The sequence below is a fragment of the Argiope bruennichi genome, chromosome 11, assembly GCF_947563725.1.
Source record: "Argiope bruennichi chromosome 11, qqArgBrue1.1, whole genome shotgun sequence".
Lineage (NCBI taxonomy): Eukaryota > Metazoa > Arthropoda > Arachnida > Araneae > Araneidae > Argiope > Argiope bruennichi.
The window spans coordinates 25,300,046-25,321,607 of record NC_079161.1 but is presented as its reverse complement, the minus strand read 5'-3'; the positions used below and the strand labels follow the sequence as shown (position 1 = coordinate 25,321,607).

Genomic DNA, 21,562 nt, shown 5'->3' with positions numbered 1-21,562 from the left:
ATAAAAGAAAATTTTCTAACAGTTGAAAAATAAAATATCCGTTAATAATAAAATATCCGTTTCTATGAAATGGGAAGAATATTTTTAAAAATGCAATTATGAAATAAAAACGTAACCAATAATTGATACACATATTCTTTAACAAACATTTATTTTTGAAAATATTTTAAAAGGAAAAATATGAATGAAAAAAATTATTAAACATTTAGTTTACTGAAATTCATTCTGAAAATACAAACTTACCGATTAAATTGTTCTCATTAAAGATATCAAAAAGCCAAACGATTTTTCAAATAACAAATAAATATGGATTTAAAAAAAACGAAATAAATTTATGATAAAATTACAAACATTTAAAGCACTTGAAAGCTAAATAATGTGAGACAAAAAACAAATTTAAATGAAAATGATCAGAGTTTTATCAAAAGAAAGATACGGAATTCGAATGAATGGGTTTGTTCCTGTGACGTTCGGAATACGTCACTGAAAATGAAATGGCACTTCACAATCAAACCATTCGAATAATAATTTCCCCTTAATTGGGGAAAACTCCATTAACAAACAGAAAAGCAACCTTTTCATTGACAAGAAAATTTTGCTAAAATGCCATTCAGAAATTCCACTTAAAATTAAAGTAGACGATAGCAAAATCCATTGTTTGAAACCACAAAATGGCAGATTTGTTTATCTGTAAAACCGATTCAAGCAGTCAGAAAAGACAATTTCGTTATTATAAAAAGCAGTTATTTATGGGGATCTTTTAAAAATTCATTTTCTTTAAAAAGGTATCATAAAGTCAACTTTTTGTAAGACATAAAAATTTTAATTTTGCTTTTTATTTTGCTGAATCACGGGAAACTTATGAATTCTACAAAAAAATTCTAATTCTTTTCAATAATTTTACATCATTGATTTCAAATAAAATCATGAAAGTATGGTTATGATGTACATGGATTTTAAAAGAAAAAGGGAAAAAATACCAGTTAAAAAAACGACTCTTCGCATTTTGTCGTTAGAAAAATGAGTTTATTTCTTTGGTGATATTTTTTTATAATTTCAGTTTTATTCTGTAATGGAATCATGAAATAGTCACATGACAATATTATTGCACATATTATCTAAATCCTATCTGCATTTTATTTTCGATATCACACTCTTTTTCCACTCTGTAAGATGCAATAGTGGATTTCAAAATTATATTAGAGCCGCTCTTTTAGCTTGTAACTGATTAGCATTAATTTTGAAACCCACTGCAACTCTCATAAAAGGGGGGGGGATATAAGTCAGATATAAGATAGCAAGCACAGTTATGTTTATCACGTGATGTCAGTCACGTAAAACAACTGCGTTGTCCATCGATCAAAGATAATACAACCAAGAAAATTCTTATTATTAGAACATCACCATTTCTAAGAAATCATTGGATAACGCAATCCTAGACCATCAACTCTATCTACAAATAAAACACAAACTTTCAAAATTTTCGTTGTGAAATGCGAAGAGAAAGATCTAATATCGGAAAATTTCACTTCGTGATTTTGATTATTCCTCTGAAACTTTTAGATAATTAAACATAATTATACAAAAAAAATAGCATATTATTTCATCGCCGGAATTGTATATTTGTATCAAAATTTGTACCAAACCGATAAATGGATTGATTATCTGTTGATTTATTTTGATAAATGCAAACGCAATAATTCGAAAACAGATCAAATTGGACAAAATTTATTATATAGTTTTGACATTTAAACTATAATAAAGTTTCGACACAAACTATCAATAAAAGGACCAAAATTAATATCAAATTTCTACAAGAAAAGTAGAGAAAAGAACAAACATTTGAGACTTCTAATAATTTTTCCATAAAAAAATGATTTTTTCCTTACATTTTATAAAATAAAATATATTTAGAACTGTGAATGGCATCAATAAAAATATTACTAAGAAAAGGGCACGGTTTTTATGTAAACAATCCAGACATCTCAAACAAATAATTTCCTGAAAAATAATTTCATCGATTGCGTCTTATGAATAATTTATCCATAACGGCAAAATGCCATTCTTTTTTACGACCTGTTGTTTCCTTTGGGTGCAAAAGACAAAAATCCTAGAGTCAATAAAAGTCAGCCACTTTCTTCCGCATTTAAGTTTACATTGTGACTCATTTGTATTGAGAGGTTTCCATTTCAAAGAGGGCATTGCCATCGCAGGAGTTATCGAACTGAATATTTTATTAAAAAATCGTTTGCACGCGAATGTGTGCGTATATCGCAGCTGGGTATAACATTAACGAGGCGCTACATGTGTATTTGAATAAATAAAAATAAGGAAAAGCGGAAACGGAAAAAGAAAAGAAAAATGAAAAATCTAATAAGGAGGCTGGAAATTTAGCTTTTCGTTGACTTCTAATCTTGGTGACGTAAAGACTACTTTGGAGTTCATAAGCAAGAACACGAACAATTGAATCGGACTATCGGTGAATAATTTAAAAACTATTTTAAACAAAATTAGAGCCAATTATTCTAAGAAAACAGTTGTGCTGTTTATTCCATTAACTATCTGATTGCAAAATATTTTTAATCACAATTTAGTTGTGATATTTGTAAACACAAACATTTTTGAAAGAGGGGAAGCGGTCACCCCAAAACTTTCTCGCATATTTGCTTTACATAGTATTGGCGTATAAAAGTTACGAAATATTAACATCTGGTGTGAATGTAGCACTTTTACTGAATCTTTCGGATCATCTTTGGCGATTAATTCCTGGCAGGCGATTAATAGTATCTAAAAATCGAATTTGTGTTTTAGACGCGTTTTTCTCAACCGATTGAAACAAAAATTTAATACAAAACCGCACTTGTCGTCACAAAATTCCATCCCAAATTTGATATATTTAAGTCAATGCGTTTTTGAATTATCGCGTTTACATGTTTCTGAAAGTACAGACCGACAGACAATCAACCTGTAGTTGGATTTGGATACCGATGTTAAATCTGTGCACCCAATTTCATCTATCTAGCTCTCTTCGTTTTGTAATTATAATGTTAGCTTATATTCCAACAGCCAGACAGACGGACTTCCTCTGAACAGATCTTACTGAAAACTTGGTGGAAATCTGCAAATTTGATGTAAAGACCATATACCAAATTTCAACCGTCTAACTAAAATCCTTTTTGAGATATATTTGTAACAAACAGACGGGCGGACAATTTTCAAAAATTGTGCTCTTCGAGCTCTGGAAGGTCTAAAACGTGCAGATTTGTCAATATGTCGAGTTCGAATTTTTTGACGGTTCTATTTATTTTAATTATTTATATGCATGGCTACAATTCCGTAATGTAAACAGCAGATACAATTAAAACAAATACTTTAAAAATAAAGAACCCCGATAAGAATAAGAAAATTGAAACTAATCGCATTAATAATATGTTTTTAATTTTTGGTACTATTCTGTTTTAATGCTGACCAAAAAGCGCCAAGGAAAAATTTCGCCAAATTATAAAATTATACTCCCGTGCATATGTATGCAAAATAAAAAAATAATCGGCAAATCGATATTTTCAAATATAAAAGCAGTATAGTTAAATAGTTGACTTCTGAAAATATTAAAATATATCATTGTCATTGGAAAATGCACAAGCAAACGTAATTTTATAATTCTCGCACTTGAGGAAGTAAATAAAAAATCGAATTCAAGAATCCATATTTATCAACATAAAATTAGTTAAGATTAAATAGAAACATACAGTCAATCAAAATTTGGAATTTGTTTTCCAAAGTGTTTTTTTCATTTTATTAAAATTTAATTATCACAAAAATTTAGCTTTTATTTTGAACTAAAAGTAAAATCTTATTATGAAAAAATGGTTTATTTCAAATTCTAACTGAGGAATTATGCATATGTCGTATCATGCAAAATTTCATGAAGAGTTGTTAAACCGATATCTTACAGTTGATAATTTTTTTAGAAAAAAATATCAACTGTTAAATTATTTTGTTTTAAAAAAAAATGTAATCTTATTCTAAAATCTATTAAAAATTTTTTTATCCTTTTAAAAATATATAGCACATATCTTATATTTATCCGGGCGTATCTGGAACCAAATAAGGAAAGTTCGATTCAGATAAAACGCCAATGAAAAAGTTCACAGAAGTTGACAATCGCAAGTTTTCTTTTATGAAGTTTAAAATAAAATTATATGCAGCCCAACAAAGGTATGGTATCCATAAATTTTATGACAATCCTTTATGCGTCTCAATATACCAGCTAAAAGTCAGATTTGACTTATTTGGAATTTCTTTATTTTATTACTCACAAGTCAATCAGACGTATCTTACTTGCGTAAGTAACTTTTATTAAGACCACATTAAAAGAAACTGCTTCCTTTTGTGAAAATAAAATTAGAAAAGAAAAAAAAAAAAAAGAAGCAGGAAATTTTTTAGCTATGATGAAACAACACGAAAACTAGCGGATGTGCATTGGGATTATGAAAATGTCTAACGTATTTTCAACTTTAATTTAGACAAGTGGGTGTATTTTCTCATATGCATTGTTATTTACTTTGTCATATAATGAAAAAAAAAATGTATGGTGGAAGTCTACCTTTTGTTCGATCGGGTTCAAAATTTGAAGTAGATCCACAAATCTGATCACATGACAAATTTCATTTATCTAGCACGAGCAAATTTCATTTATCTAGCACCTTCTTGCTTGCATACATACAAAAAGTAAAACAATAAACAGTTAATATATTGACAAATTCCATAAAAAAATTTACAGATATATTCAAACGTGACAATAAAATCATATCGCTTTTATTCTAATAAGTTGTCTCCCCGAAACTTTCTCGTATAGTCTCTAATAAACGTGTTATCCCAGTGAACGCCTTGCATAGCATTGGCGTAGAATATTCACGCAATATTAACCTTTGGCGTGAATTTAGTAATTTCACTGAATCTATCGCGTTATCCTTGGCGACTTTTTTTGGCATCGATGGCATGCTGTTAAGAGTATCCGAAAGCTAAATTTTTGATTTAGACTCATTTTTCCCAGTGGATTGAAATAAAAATTTCATACAAAACTACATTTGTAGTCACAAAATCCCGTATCAAATTTGATATAATGGAGTTCATTACGAATATGAGAAAATAAAAATATAAATGAAATGAATTAATGTATTCATGCTGTTTTAAAATGCTATCTCTATAACAGAAAACAATTGCGTATATCAAAATATGTACTGTACAAATTTTATACGGACAACATAACCACATATGTAATTTTTTTCAAGAATTTATCCGGCAAATATTATTTTGAATTTCACATTTTATTTTTACAATCCTATCTTGCTACTTCTATTACGTTTCAAAGCCACTAATTTAAATATTTAAAAATCAAAAATTTGTAGCTTAATATACAGGTGTGGTATTTCATAAAAATTAGAATAAATAATTACCGCAAAAGTTTAAATGTAGATACTGTTATCTATAACATTCACTGCCAGTTAAGATTGCCGAAAATAACATTTAGATTGTTATGAATTCTTAGCAAACTGATATGGCAAAGATGCAACAACAAAAAAATTGTAATCTCAAAACTATAATAATTTTTTAAATGGCTAAATTATGAAGAAAAATGGCATTTTTATATCTATATCAAAATATGCATAAAAGTTATGAAAAAAATCTAATGAAAATTGAAATAATTTGTAAAAGTTAGAAGAATGTGGCAAAAATTACCACCAAAAACAAAACTTGTAGAAAATAATCTCGCCAAATTAAAAATATCGCTTGCTTGAATAGCATGTGCGCATGACTCGTAGGACGAATTGATCACCATGGCAACAAACGTTTTCCGCAATTCCAAACAGGAAAAAACAATCATGGTTGGATGTTCTTCAGATAAATTAGAATCAATTTTATTGTTTTATATGGCATTCAATAGTTTTATATACCGATCCAGCCCACTTTTTATAATGAAAACTGCATTCTAGAATGTAATTTAAATGTTATTGCGAAAATGCTAGGGTTTTACGTTTTGCATCATGTGAACAAAATAAATTAGGTAAACAACTTTTAGAAATTAAAATCTTAACTATAAACAATAAAATTATAGGGAAACTAGGGTAATTCAAAACTGAAGGAACCACAATAGATTCGAATTATATCAAAATTTGAATTAAGAAAAACGGGAACGAAAAATGAGTACGAGAAGAAAAGTTTTAAGCTAAAAATAGGAAATAGGGGTAAAAATTTAACAATTTTAATAAAGAAAAACAATTAATAAATTGCAATAATTATAATTTTAAAAAAGACAAATTATATAAGTAAATAATTTTAATAAAATTTATTAAAATTATTTACTTATATAATTCGTATGTTTATTTAATAAACAGTATAGAGCATATTAAATATACCAATAAGGTTTCTCATAGATCAGAAAATTTATTTCACTAATGTTAACAATTTTTCACATGAACTTTGGCTACAAATTAGTCAAAATAAATTCGAAATATTGATTATCTTTTAAGCATGATAAAAGGAAATTCTGTTGACAAAAAAAGCAAAGTATTGATGAATTTAAATTAAAAACATACGAATTAACCAAGTTCAATAATAATTGGTAAATTTACAATTAATAAACAAATCTTTCTTTTTGTTTAAAAAAAATACAACCAGATTTTTCAACAGCTCGAAAGCAAATTATATTATGTTAATTCATTAATTGAATTTAGTAAAAATTTGCCAATCAAAATACGTTACATTTGACCGGAACTTTAGCTTAAATCAATAATTCTTCACCTTTGAAAGACGCGATTTAAACAAAAAAAAACAGGTTAAGAAAGAAAAAATATATATATCCAACAAAATTAATAGTTAAATTCAAGAGGATATTTAGAAACAATATATATTGATATTCATTATTATTTCCTGAAAAGCTTTTAACTGTCTCATCAATAAACATAAAAGTAATGTAGCTTAAATTTACCATAACAAGTACCTAAAAAATATCATGGCGAGTTAAAATCTTTTAGATTTTTTTTTTAAAGCATATCCTTGATAATTTAGATAATTATATACAAAACGCATTAATTATTTTATACAAGAATATCAATTTAAAATTTCAAGTAAATATTTTACTTAAAATTTCTGAACTTCAACTAGAAACGCTTTAGGTATTGGACCAGAAGATGGCAGACATCAAGCCAAGGTAAATAGTCTTGCCATCTTATTTTACCAGTGACATTTAATACTCATAATAGCATGTATGCGAAATATAATAATAATCAAAATAATTACGATATGGATTTGTATTAATCATTAAAGACAGTTACTTATTCTATACTTATTTAGAATTAGAATTATTTGCATATAAATATATTTTATGACATACTATAAAAAATAAAAGCACATATATATTTTTCTAAACAAACTCTTTGTCACATTCAAGTTAAATTTGTTTACGAATAATTTTTGATATTCCTAATTTGGAAAATCGAAGAGCTCTTTCTTATAGGCTTTTTTATAATACAGTCAACAATAAAGTAATTTATTACATAGGCATATTTTACTACATTCATTATGTTGGCTCCTACAAATACATTAAAAACAGCAGTTTGTGTTTGAAAATGTTAAATTTACTTACACTTGAAATTTCTCTTTAAATTAATTTTATAATTTTTTAATAAATTTTCTGATTTGATATTTATAAATCTATTTTTTAATGTTTTTAAAATAAAATGTCTACAATTATTAAATAGCAGTAAGCAAATATTACAACTATTTAATATCAATGAATAAATTCTAAAATTAAGGAATTAAACATTTTCAATTCTTCAACAAATGTTTATTTTGAATTTCTACATAAATAAATGCATAGCATGCATAGTTAAAAATTTAGTAAGAGAATTATTCAAAAGCTACAAATTATTCAATTAATTATTCAAAAGCTTTTTTACAAATCAAACCAAGCAAATCTTTTTTTTAAAAAAAATGCACTAAGAACAGTTATAATTTAAAACTTAACTTTTCGGAACATTTCATTTGAAAAAAAAAAAAAAATCCGAGACAAAATTAATTTGGGACTTCGGGTACTACAATACACAACAGAACATAAATCTTCACCCAAATAATAAACACCACCTTCTTAAAAAATAAACTTACCATGTTGGCTGAATAAAACGAAAATCCAAAAAGCACGCACAAAAGACACAGATCATCCAACAAATATGCTAACTAAACACGTTATTCGTCCGTCACAAACGATTTCTTCCAAGATTATGTATGACTAATCCAAGCTGAAATGTTTTTCCTTCAATATTGAGAAAGCCGGTCTGCGTCAACTTCCAATCAGAGACGTACGACTTTACTGCTTCTAGCCACACTGAGCTCATTCTAACTAATGCTGTTACAGACAGGAATGACTGGCCTCGACGGATAAAGGAAACGGACGACGATAGGTTGATAGGCAAAAATTGTCCGTGACGTTACGCTTCCGTTGATTGAATTTATACGAGGTTTTTTGTTTTGACATCTGGCGCGCGGTCTTTTAGGTTTTGTTGTATTAATTGTTTACGAGCGCTCGGGTGGGGAGAGGGTTGTTTATACTGCATTGTTTATCGGGTTTATTTTAATATTTGATTTATGGACGCATTGAGCTGTGGTGGGTGGTACGATTCACTCTCTGGATTTGAAAGGGAACCGGAAACTTAAAAAAAGTGTTGTTTAGGTATCGTTTAATTAGAAGTGATGATGTGGGGTCGTGTACGAAGGGTCAAGAGCATGATGGTGTTTCGTCAGAGCAGGATATGAAAGCGAATATAAGGCTGGTAGTGCCTTCGCATAATTGTGTTTGCATATGCTCGCTCCCAAATAGAATACCGTGCGGTTTTGTGTTAACATTCGTAGCATTGTGAAGAAAATTCGTTGCTCATTTTGAATCGCTTCCAACTGAGAAAGATTTTAGTACAAAAACCAAATGACAAATTTTATCCATGTAGTAAGTTTAAATTTGGCATAATCTAAAATTTTCTTTTAAGTCATATACCAAATTTTATCCATTCAGTTCTTTGTTTGAGAAACCGGCATAATTCGAAATATTGTTTTATTCCGACTGAGGTAAACGGAGCAGGATCTCGGGCACAGGTTTATCTAAATATCACGGTTGGATTTTCTGACGATTATTTAAAACAGTACCTGGAAAAACAAGCTTCGCTCGGAAGTTTTTTTTTCTTTTGTAAAATTATGCTTTCTAGGAGAAAATATCTAGATATGAATCACATATTGATTTTATATGAATATTTTTTCAATCTTATCTACATATAAAATCGTCAGTTGAATAAAAAAAAAATCACGAATGAACTTAGTTTAGCATTTTATTCGAAAGAATCCGCTGTATTACAGTATTCATTTTATAGTTTATCTAACATTGCTTATATTTTTGAATTCTTACTCCGTTTTACCATGGTGAAATCGGGTCTTAACACAATGCAAGTGCCACCAAAATGTACAAGATGGCCCTATCTGACATTGTCAGCATGAGTGCAAATTGAAAAAGGCTTTAATAATTATGAAATTATATATATAAATTTGTGTATGTGTGTGTGCGTGCGTGCGTGCGTGTGTAAAATCGCGTTTTTTCAGGAAAGTCACTTATATAGATAAACTTAAAAAGCAAAACCTTTATCTAAATATAAAATTGGATTTAAATCGTTATAGCCTTTTTCGAGAAACAAGAAATAAATTTATATATACACAATACTTGCTCGTTTAAAGTTATAAAATATAACAAAGTACCAATTTTCCGCGGAAGTACGAAACGTGGTAATAAATAAGCTGTAAAACGGCAAAAAGAAACCACGAAAAATGTTTTTGAATAATTTTTATTTGCAGCAGAAAGCCTGCATATGCAAATAAAAACTTAAGATTAGTAGAAAAATGATTTTTTTTGAAGTGCAACTTTGTGGATTTACTTTTTAACAAAAAATAATTGATATTTTTTTAATACCTCTTATTTATTATGATCGAAGTTTTTTTTTTTTTTTTTTTTTTTTTTTACTGATATTCTGAGTTTGTCAGCCGCAAATAAGCAAGAATTTATTGTATTTTTCTCTTCTCTCGCTGCCTATACGATTAAAAAAAAACTATTCGATACTCTCTGTTTCTCAACAATTTCTCTTACTTCATTTTTAAATCACGATAGAAATTTCAGCTCCTAAGTGCATTGACATCATTCATTAGTCTGCAAACGACCATGCAAAGCCTTCCATAGACCATACCTTAATTTTGGTACAGATTCTTTATCCGGTCTACAACATGTCGCTTCTATTTCCCTACTCCAACAGTTCAAGCCCAGGTTCAAAATTCCCAAATACCAAGTACCATACCCCAAGTTCAAAGCGTTTCCGACATTACACTTCAATTCTTCAAAATCATTGTTATTTAAATATTTTATAACATGCTATTTATAATATCTGAAAGTTCTGTAACTACAGGAAAACATTAAAAAAAAAGAAAAGAATGGGTGATAATCTAAAATCTTCTTTATCAGACTTCTCCCAAACGCTTATATTAAGGGATAGGAGAAATGTTTTACGTCAAAGACTTCCTTTTGCAAATGACATTTATACGAGAATATGGGGGTTTATGGGGAGGGGAGATAGGTAGGGATGTCACTGCCTCAAGAGGTCACCTATTTATAAATTGCCTTGTCGACGATAAAACAATTTTTTTTCCCCCAAGAAAATTCTACTTTCGCTGCTAAAGCGGAAAAGAATAGTTTTCAAGGGTGAATTTTTTTCGTTCGGTATTTTTGTTGGATGTTCTGAACATTTTGAGATATTTAGGCTTAAAGATAGAAAGGGTATCCAGAGAAGCGCAAATTCAATCATTTCGAAAAATATAATCGGGTTTTTTTAAATTATTTAATATCGGAAAGCTTCTATTAATAGAACTGCTCGTTATTAGCAAGTTTTTAATATTTGTATATGCAAAAAATCGCCGAATGGATGACGTGTCTTTGAAATTTTAAATAGAAATTGAAAGGTGGATCCCTCCCCCCCCTCAGTTTTTTGACAATAAAAATATGAATCTATATCCTTCGGCCTATTACCATAAAGTATTTGAGAAAAAAATGCCAAGACACATAAAATTATTGATATGAATATCACATACAGTGAAACATCGTTTAACAAGCACAATTCGTATCTGAATCTTACTCGTAATACTGAATACTTGATAAGCAAAACAATTTTTTTCCATAGGAATTAATGTGAAATAGGGTAACGAGTTGCATTTCGGAAAAAAGATACGCAAACATATTTGCAGTAATGTAACTCATTATTAATAATACGTCCTTTTTATAAGAAAGCTACCCATCTTTGGCTATACTACAAAATTTGGCGAAAATAAGACTTGGCGTTGTTATCGTTAAATAAATTTGTAGCGTGCTGAACAATCGCGTTATTAGGGCGATACTTTTCAACGCACAATGCAACAGGTTTCCTCTCTTGATGAAATACCAACAACTTCTTGCTGTGTTATATAATGCAGCTCTAGAAACTCTTCGATATTCGAGAGCATATTGTTAAAATAAATATATTCGCATATTATTGAAATAATTCTCCCTCATATCACCATCTGAAACTATAAACTTTAAAGGGTCTTTATCTAAAAATTAAAAAAATAAAAATAAAAACCATCAACAAACAAAATTGACTCAACTCAAACTGACAGCCGAGATTCTGAAAGTGACACCACGATGACGCCTCATCACACATTTTGCGAAACATCGTTCGTCAAGGGAGCCATTTTTTTACAATTTGATTTACTCATTAAATAAATCGCTTGCTAAGAGAGGTGCTCGCTAACTGTACTTGACTGTAGTTTTCATATATGTTTTGACTGACTTTCATATATAATGACTGTAGTTTTCATATAATAATTTGTCAAAAAGTTCCTTTCTGAATTCAAAGCAGTAAAATTTCATTTCATTTTCTTACTTCTTTATTAATGGTTATTTTACTTACAAAATAGAAAATATTGTAATCGTCAAAAAAAAAAAAAAAATCGAACTCCTAATTTTTACGAATGAAACCGTTTTGGATCTTCTTGAGTCTTACAAAGTACATTTTTGGAATTATGTTTTCTTGTGCAATAACTCAAAAATGCTTAAGGTTATACTGATGAGATTTGGTATACAGACACCGAGAAGACCGACCGATTAAAGAATTGTTATAATTTTTCTTCCAATTTTCAAATGTTAAAATGACTTTACATTAGCATTTAAAAACAAATCTGTTCTATTTAATTAAAATCATACAATTAATAATAAAAAGCACACACCTTTAGATAAGGTTATTCCATTCAGAACAGCCTTATTAAAGTTCTATTTACCATAAATAATAAATAATCACTATTGATAAATAGTATTACTTCGCGTAAACACTTCGAGGTCAATTCTTATTCAAAAAGATTTACTTACTCAAACATTTTTAAAAATTACCTCAACAAATCTCGTGCGATCGTATCGTGCACGTGGCGAAAAGGACCTTTTCGCCACTTTGTATTGAAACCATGTTGCTTTTGTTACGCTGCAGATCTTTATCTCAGAATTCTTTTAACTCGACAAGGCTGTCGCTTTCGGCATTCAAACCAAAAGATTCTTCAAGCTTTTTTAACATTCACCAAACGATTTTTCAAAAGCGCTGCTGAAACACAGCAGATGCGACCCGATCTAACCTACTGCTCGAGTGACGTTCGTAAGAACTTGTTTGAAAAGCGTTCTGCAGCAGAAGTTTGAAAGAATTAAAAAAAAAAAAAAAAACAGATCGAACAATTTTTTTTTATTATTTTTATTTTCAAGAAGAAAAGGTCAGTTTTTCAAGTCGAGTGCATTCAACACATGGAAAACCCTTCAGTCATATTTTATTGTTATTTTTTTAAAGACTACAAGTATCATGAATGTGAAATTGTTTAAGGAAGTCCCCCGTCACTCACCTTCCATGACGTCTAAATAGAACATAGAGTGCTGAACCGACGTGAGGACAAAGGTACACAATAATTAAGGCCTTCCATGCAGATTTAGATTGATTTTTAACATAGTTAATGGAGTGGAGTATTTGTGAAGAAGTCAATTATTTCATGGCTCGATGTGAAAAGCTGAAGTTTGATGTTGTCTAGTCTCTTTTATAATGCAAATAATTTCATAGCAAAGTACAGTGACCTGGAATCAATCGAGTCTTGGCCTTTTCTGGGATCATATCCGGTCATTCAGTAGTTTCACAACAATCCAGCAGTTATCAGATTAGAGGACTGCCGGATTAGCGATATCATCGAAATAGTAAGGGTTCGTTTAAAAAACGTATTTTAATAAATGTAATTTAATATAAAATTATGTATGAAAAAATATTACAATATCTGAATAAAAATATATCGTTTACATCGCAACAAGGTCACCGACATCAAAAGGTTGTGACTTTGTTTCCAGGAGCCGATTTTCAATTAGTTAAACTAAACAGTCGCCCAACGTCTTAAGAAAATCAGTTAAAAAACATTTAGCCTATTTGCCAAATAAATTTGTAATAAAAAAATACAAATTTAATGAATTAAAAGAAATATTCGGACATTGTAATCAATATCATTTGTTAGGTTATCATTTTACTCAGTTAGTTGTAACAATATTTGTAAAAGCTGAGCATCCGCTTAAAAAATATATAAAATACTGTTCATTCTCGGATTCAGACTCCCCCCCCCCTCCCAGCGCTTTTGCGCATGCGTCAGGAGGCGTTTCTTTCGTCAAAAAAGGGGCGAGAAGAAAGGTAAAAGGAGACGTTTACATTTATCAATATGGAGAACTCAGATTATTCACGGATTCTGGAATCATAATAATTGCCCTCTTCATTCTTGCCATTTTATTTATTTTACTCACAATCATGCGTAAAATAAATAAATACATGTCTATTTTTACAAAATTACTATAATAAAAAAAATAAATCGATTGAGTTAAAAATACGTTGAAATGTGGAACTAGATTGGCCAGTTTATTAAAAAGAGGCGTCATATACTGTGTATATGTTTGGATCTACAAAATATCTATATCCATTACTTTTTTTTTTCTTACTCCCATACTTCAAGATCGCTCATTTCAAAATGTTGGATTACAGAAAACCTCCCGGATTAGCGAAATGCCGGATTATAGATAGATTATTGTATTTTGATTGACCAAAAATTACCAAGTCTATCAACTATATGCGTGTTGCCATTCTATCCAGTTAAATATTAAATATATTAATTTAAATAAAATTTTCCGTGAAAGGAAATTTTCTTAAATAGTCTAATATTTGCATTACGAAAAATAAAATAGCAAGAAATAATACTGGTATAATATATATTTATACAAAGAGAGAGAGAGATAGCATAAAAATTATAACTCAAAAACGAACAATTTTGATAAATAAAATTTGGTACATGATCTTTTTATTAAAATTGCATTTTTATTTATTTATTTATTTTGTCAAATTACAGCTTCAGTCGGTTGAGAAGAAAAGCATACTTTCTTTTTCCTTCGTTATACTACTAATCACATGGCTGTCATGTATACGACAATGAAAATAAAAACCTGAGCATTAGTAGCATTCATAATCTTCACAAAGGTCCTAAATTTTCATCCGAGGGGGAAGATATCACTTTTAATAGGGAGTATGTATCCCACAGGTTGCTTTATTTATTTTCACCTATGCAGAAGTCTTTGCGTAAAATTCTCATCCTAAAATAAAACTTTCAAGATATTTTAATTAGCAGTTGATACAATAAGTATCTTTTAAAAAACATCACTGAGAAGTTATCTTTTGTAAGCGAACACACTTAAACTTCATTCAAAACTAACTGTATTTTTTCCATGGTCCGTTAATATTGCGAAACAAGTTTTGGTCAAAGATGACCTGGTTTTTCTGTTAAGCCGTTCAAGTACACGATTTGCTTAGCAAATAAATTTTTCACTCGCTTTAACAGAAGCCAACAAGATGTTGCTCGCCCGTGCCATCTTAATCCAATCGGTTTTAAATGCGAAATGTGCCACTACTCAGAGTGCACTATTCGGGATCTCGCTGAGATCATGCAAATATATTTTTGTTTATAATAAGTCATTTAAATTAAATATGTAAAATGTCCAAAGACACAAAGCGATTAATTATCAGACAAAATTTAATTTTTTTCTTGTATAGGTTTATAAATTTAAAATCGAAATTATATTATTATTATTTTAAATTCAATAAGCACAAAATATTCTAAAATTCGACAATTTTGAATTGTAAGAACACTTTTTTTTTTTTAATTTCAAATGAATAGTTTTACAGTAATCAATTGCTTAAACACAAATGATTAACACTATTTTCAGTTTTAATAAAAAAATTCTGTAGCTAAAAAGCCCACCTTTTTTTTTTAATAAATAGGTTAACATTTAGTAATTATTTGAATGAATATAAAAAGTTCAAATATTTTTTTTAATTTGTAATATATTCTTTAATTAAATTCTATTAACGATGGAAAAAAAATGGGAAAATGCACAAAAGAACATTAAAAAAATATTGAAATCTGTGAAACAATTTTTAAACAAATTTTAATAGGAAAAAAAAAGTTTTCTACTAAAAACTTCTTCGAAAAGTACATGATTTAAAAAAGAAATTCCTTGATCAATATATTTTCTGCTTTAAAAACGGAAATTTAATTTATATCTTAAAATTTAAAAGAACAATAAAATTTATCCAAATCGGTTTTCTATTTTACAATTTCTATGAAACATTTTTTTTTTCTTCTATTAAATAAATCTTTCTTAAAATTCGAAGGAAAAAAACCCTATAAAACGAAATTAATAAAAATGTCATGTCAACAGAAATTAATTCAATTACACAACAAAAATTTTCGTCGTTCAGAACACATAAAAGACGGGGAAAGCATTATGTACAAAACCAACTTTTTTTCGAATTTTAATTCCGCTACGAAAACCAATGACTAATTAGAATAGAACATTTTTTTTTTCTGTCAGAAAAATCGTCTGCAATAAAAAAAAAATAATAAAAAGTTATTTTTGTTTTATAAATTCAATGAAAGTTTTTTTTTTTTTTTTCACTTGTCTAACATTCTAAAAGTTTGTCCAAACAACCCATATCAACAAAACTCTCGTTTACCGAACAGCTTTTTTTATTTATTTATCCCCCCCCTCCACCCTTCTCTTTCCTGGAACATGCACACAAATTTTAGAAAAACTGCATTCGTTTAAAATCTCGAACTTTGTTGTCAAAACCGATGACTCATTAGCAATGCTAGAACTTAAAAAATATATCGTCTGCTGAAAAAAAAATGAATACACAAAAGAAAAATTACTCGCAAGGCCAATATGTCAATAACGGAAGAACTAGGCGTGCAAAAAAAGAGCGGGAAGGTTGAAAAGAACTTCCCATCCACAAAAGGACCGGTTTTAAGGTTCGATTTTCGCGTGCGGTGAGGTCGCTTTTGTTTACCGTCAACCCCTTCGACGGTCAGGTCGCTTATTTAAATAAATCCATAAACAAAAGGAAACCCAGGAGCGGAAGGAAATTAAGAATGCTCGCTCGCCTTCTATAACTTCCTCCTATTGATGGCGTATAGCCTTGCATGTGAATGTTTGGTTTTCGATGACTATGTGTGTTAGTAGATAGCTAATAACTGGCTCAGGGACAAATTAAACTACTTATTTTCTGTGATCAAACAAAATGGCCCGGGCGTTGACGATGTTTCGGAAAATACCGGTATATAATTATGCGAACAAAATAGTTTTATCAAGGATTTTAACAGCTGATACCAAATACAATAAACTAAAAAAATAATATAAATAATAAACAATATAAAATAAAAATACAATGAAATAATAATATAATGAAATGAGAATATTATTTTTGGAATTTTTATTTTATTGATGACTGACTGGAGATAAAATTAATTGAACTCAGAATTATTTCGAGTTCGCATTACCATATACGTAAGATTAAGCTTATTAAAGATAATCGTTTAAATTTCGTGATTTTAACAACTGATACCAAATAAAATAAGAAAATAATATAAATAATATAACAATGTAATGAAAATATTATAATGACATAAAATAATAAAATAAAAACAATATAATGAAAGAATAATATAATTAAATAAAAATATTTGTTTGGATTTTTATTTGATTGATGGTCTATTGAAGGGAAGGAAATAATTGATATAAGAAAATAAGAAGAAAATGAAAAATAATTATTTCGAGTTCGTATTACCATATATTTAGGATTCAGTTTATAATCTTATTAAAGATATTCGTTTAAATTCTAAATTATAAAAAATTATACCAAAACCCTACTTTTATTTTATTTTCCAAATATACAAAGAAAAAAATATTGTAATTGATTTTTAAAAAATTCGGGCACGATATTTTAATAAATCTTTACATTTAAGATCTTCCAGAGTCTGAAAATTTGGGAAATTGTTATTCAAATAATTTTTTTTATTATGTCTGTCTACCAACTCGCGAGCATTAATTTAAATACTCTAGATACTGACATAAAATTTAGTTTAAACAAATTATACCCAGTACTGCTAGGGAAAAAGTTAATTGCGAATAAAGGTTAATTAGTGATGTTTTTGGTGTGGTTCGAAAACTGACATTATGAATTTACGCCAATAAACGTCTTTTTGTTTCGGTTAATAACAATAAGATAAAGTTAATTATTTCATTTGATTGCCTATGAACCTATATTATCTTCCGATAATAGAATAAAAACACATGATATTCCATTCAAAATATATTGAATCCGATACAATTCCTTAAAAGCGACAAAATATTTATTGTTTTAAAGATGACTTAAAGTTATAGATTGACTTCTATAACTTGCCTCAAATATTAAAATGTGCATTTCTTAGACCCCTAAAAATATAATAACATTTAAAAATATTTTTTTTTTTGAATAATAAAGTTAAGGAAAAGAATCAGAAAACAAAACACCCTGTAGCCTTTTTGTCACAAAATTATTAAAAGAAATCTAAGAGTAAAATATTTCAACATTTTTGTTGTACTTATAAGATTGCACACAAAAAATGTAGACAATGTAGGCATTTTTTACTTTCTTGTAAACGTATTCTAGAGAAAGTATAGTAATCGTCACAAACTTTGAACTCGACTTTGATGAATCTCCGCTTTTCAGACTTCTCTGAGTTCGAAAAACACATTTTTGGAAAATTTCCCTTCGTCTGTCTGTCTATGACAAAGATAACTCAAAAATGCTTTGAGCTAGACAGCTGAAATTTGGTATATGATCTTTACACCAAATTTGCAGATTTCTATCAAATTTTGAGTAAAATCTGTTGAGAGGAAGTCCGTCTGTTCAAATATAAGGTAACACGATAACTACAAAACCGCCAAATAACTCGCCAAGGATGATAGAATAGATTCAGTAAAAAATGCCAAATTCACGCCAAACGTTAATATTTTACGGCTACTGCACGCCAATGCCATGCAATGCGTTCTCTGGCATGACATGTTTATTAGAGTGCATGCGGGAAAGTTTGGTTCAGACCACTCCCTCTGGTTATGTTATATATGATATTTTAATATCTAATTTAATCCAAATTAATTTCCTAAATTTTTGCCTAATTTGCCCCATTTCGGGGTCATTTTAAAATGTTCTCTTGTTTCCTGATCCCATTCCACTTTTTCTGTTAGGTTGATTCAAATGAAGCCTTGTAAAAATAATGCGCCATTAGTTCCACGTGCCGAGTGGAAATGATCCCTCCATTGCCCTTCTCAAGGTCAACATGTATATTGAATCGACACGTGGCGGAAATCTCATATTATATAAGGCGAGGGATAATTTATTTCTCTCTCTTCCTCACTTCTGCTTTTGTGTCGCACTGTGGCTGACGTGTTTCGTCCGCGCCTTCTTGTAAATATATTATGTCTTCCCGGGATGGATTAAAGCGAATTTAAAAATTCAAAATGTCTCTTCAAATCTGTCTTCTGTTTTTAAGAATTATTTGCTTACATATGTATAGATCCATAATTTAAGGGTTCTGTTTCGAATTTTAGAGCATTGAAATGATTTGAAACAGAACTGTGACATAATACCATAAAGGATTAGAAACAGCAGTGGTCAAATTCAGTACAATGACCCTTCATTCAGCGTGCAATTTGTTAGATATGAATACAATAAATACAGATATCTTTGCTGTTTCGATTGCGAGTTGAATTTATCGACCGTAAAAAAAGCGCAATAAAAGATTATTTTTACATGATACATAGATCTGAAAGCTAGTGGGCGTCGCAAGCAGATTTATTTTTAACACCCGCATTCTTCCCTTTCGATGGACCTTACGAGTGTAAAAATCGCCCGAAAGCTCCAGTTACCCTCTACGCATGCGCAGCGGTGCAGAGAAATACTACATGAAAAAATACAGCGTCACATAACACGAGCGAAACGATCTAAATCTTTTCAAAAAACAGATTACATTCTCTTCTTTGCAGAAGCAGCAGCTGCGCAATTAAACTCGTCTGATTTTAGCGGAGTCTGTCTGCCGCAGTAATTATAACTGGAAAGGGAAATTTTTATGTCCTTGTTGACTAATATTGGCTGTGTTAGCTTAAAAAGAATGCAGTCTTAACTATTTCCCGAAAGGTAATAAGCGTTCAGTACAATACGACCTTTTTTTTAATTTTATTTACTCTCTCGTAAACGAAGTATATAAAAAGAAAATGCAGTGGAAACTCGCTAACAAGCCTAATTCGTTTCTGAATCTTATTCGTAAAGCGAAACACGCATTAAACGAAACATTTTTTTTTTTTTTTTGTAGGACAACGCGTACCATTCCAAATAATAATAATAATGCAATTAATTATTTATAATGCATGCTTTTTTTTTTCAAGAAAATTATCTAAAGACGTTTGTTTTTGGCTATGTTACAAAAATTAGCGAAAATGAAATATAACATTATCATTAAATGAATTTGTAGTACGTCTAGCTAGCGACGCTACCTTATTCGGGTGGTGCCTTTCAGCGGACAATTCAGTAATTTCCCAAGCTGTTAGCATATCCCTTATTACATTAGAAGGTTGTTGCACTATTGAATCAATTATTTCCGCCTCTCCTGGCTAAATCTCCTCCGCAACATTTCACTGTGACAGAAAATGTTGATTAATAAGTTCTTCCACTAGCTTATCGATGTCATTAGTACTCACTTTCAGTCCGATAACTTTGGCCAGAGACACAGTTTTGTTGGTATTTGCTCAAACTCTTCGGAGTCGAGTTCGACGACGCTATCCGTAGATATTTACATTGTGTACAGAAAATACTTATGTACGCTATGAGAGTACCCATGTTCAGAGTACTCTTTAAATAAATGCTTGATACAGGCCAATCCAGCGAGTAGCGTCAAGGTATTTCATCACCTCCCGTTCTACCAAACAGCATTCGCTAAGCGAGTCACTTTTTTCTATATTGCTTTAATAAATATGCGAATCATTCAAGTGAGGTTTAACTGTATACTATAATTGTCAAAAAATATGAATTCGAAATTTTGAAGGATTTCTAAGTATGTTTCAGATTGCTGTAAACGGATAAAATTTGGTATAAAGGCAATTACATCAAATATTGAAGAAAATCCAGTCTCAGAAAGTATGTCAGTAAAAAGTATAAATTATACAAGTGCTCGATAAATAAACAAAACACGAATATCTATTACATTAGGTCTTATTAACAGACAGTGAATACAAAATATATGCTTTCGGCGTAAAGACTTCGTATAACATGTAGCATTTCTCCAAACAAGTTTTGAAATTATAAAAAAAAAAAACTTCTGTTACCTTAAATATATAAAGTAAAATAATAATAAAATAATATAAAAACATTATATTATATGTTAAGTACAGAGAGAAAGGGTACTCAAAACTACCCTAATAAAGCAAAAAAAAAAAAAAAAAAAAAATGCTAATACTACATACTTATACTAAATTTTGCTAAGTTAGCATTTAGAAAAATAAAGTAAAATTCTCTTACTTAAAAATTAAGTTGAATGCACGACATAAAATTAAATAAACGAATACATATGTATATATTATACAAACTGCTTATATTATATTTTTACTGCTTAAGTAATACATATGTATATATTATACTAAAAAAATGTCAACAAATAACAAATTAAACAAAAATTCTTAAAATGGATAATAAATACATAAGATCATCCATATTATATTATTGGACATGCATAAATCTGTCAAGAAATATTCTTAATTCGGAGAGAACGTTGCAAGAAAACATTTGTTCCGACATCTAATCCTATCAACGCAGTCATTCAAATAGAAAAATGAGATTCGGTAAGATCATTTTACGAAAACAAATGAATAAATGCGTCAGACGATAGCTGCGTCGTTTAATGGAGTTTCAAACATTATAGGCTTTTAATTAGATACAATTATTCTTAAATTATTTTGTTTGGCAATCAATGAACGCTTTCAACACAAAGAAAAAAAATGGCACAAAATTATTTTTAA

General features: G+C 29.3%; 1 protein-coding gene across 3 annotated transcripts in view; it reads right to left on the bottom strand.

Moving 5' to 3' along the window:
- LOC129957203 (sodium-dependent transporter bedraggled-like) overlaps positions 1-21,562 on the bottom strand; it is a 196,193-nt gene that overhangs the window by 40,538 nt on the left and 134,093 nt on the right. The window contains exon 1 of one of the 3 annotated variants that reach the window (XM_056069416.1): positions 8,167-8,409. The exons of the other annotated variants lie outside the window; for them this stretch is intronic. The gene's annotated coding sequence lies outside the window, so the exon portion shown is untranslated. Of the gene's footprint in view, positions 1-8,166; positions 8,410-21,562 lie in introns of those variants that run through there. 3 annotated transcript variants of the gene reach the window in all.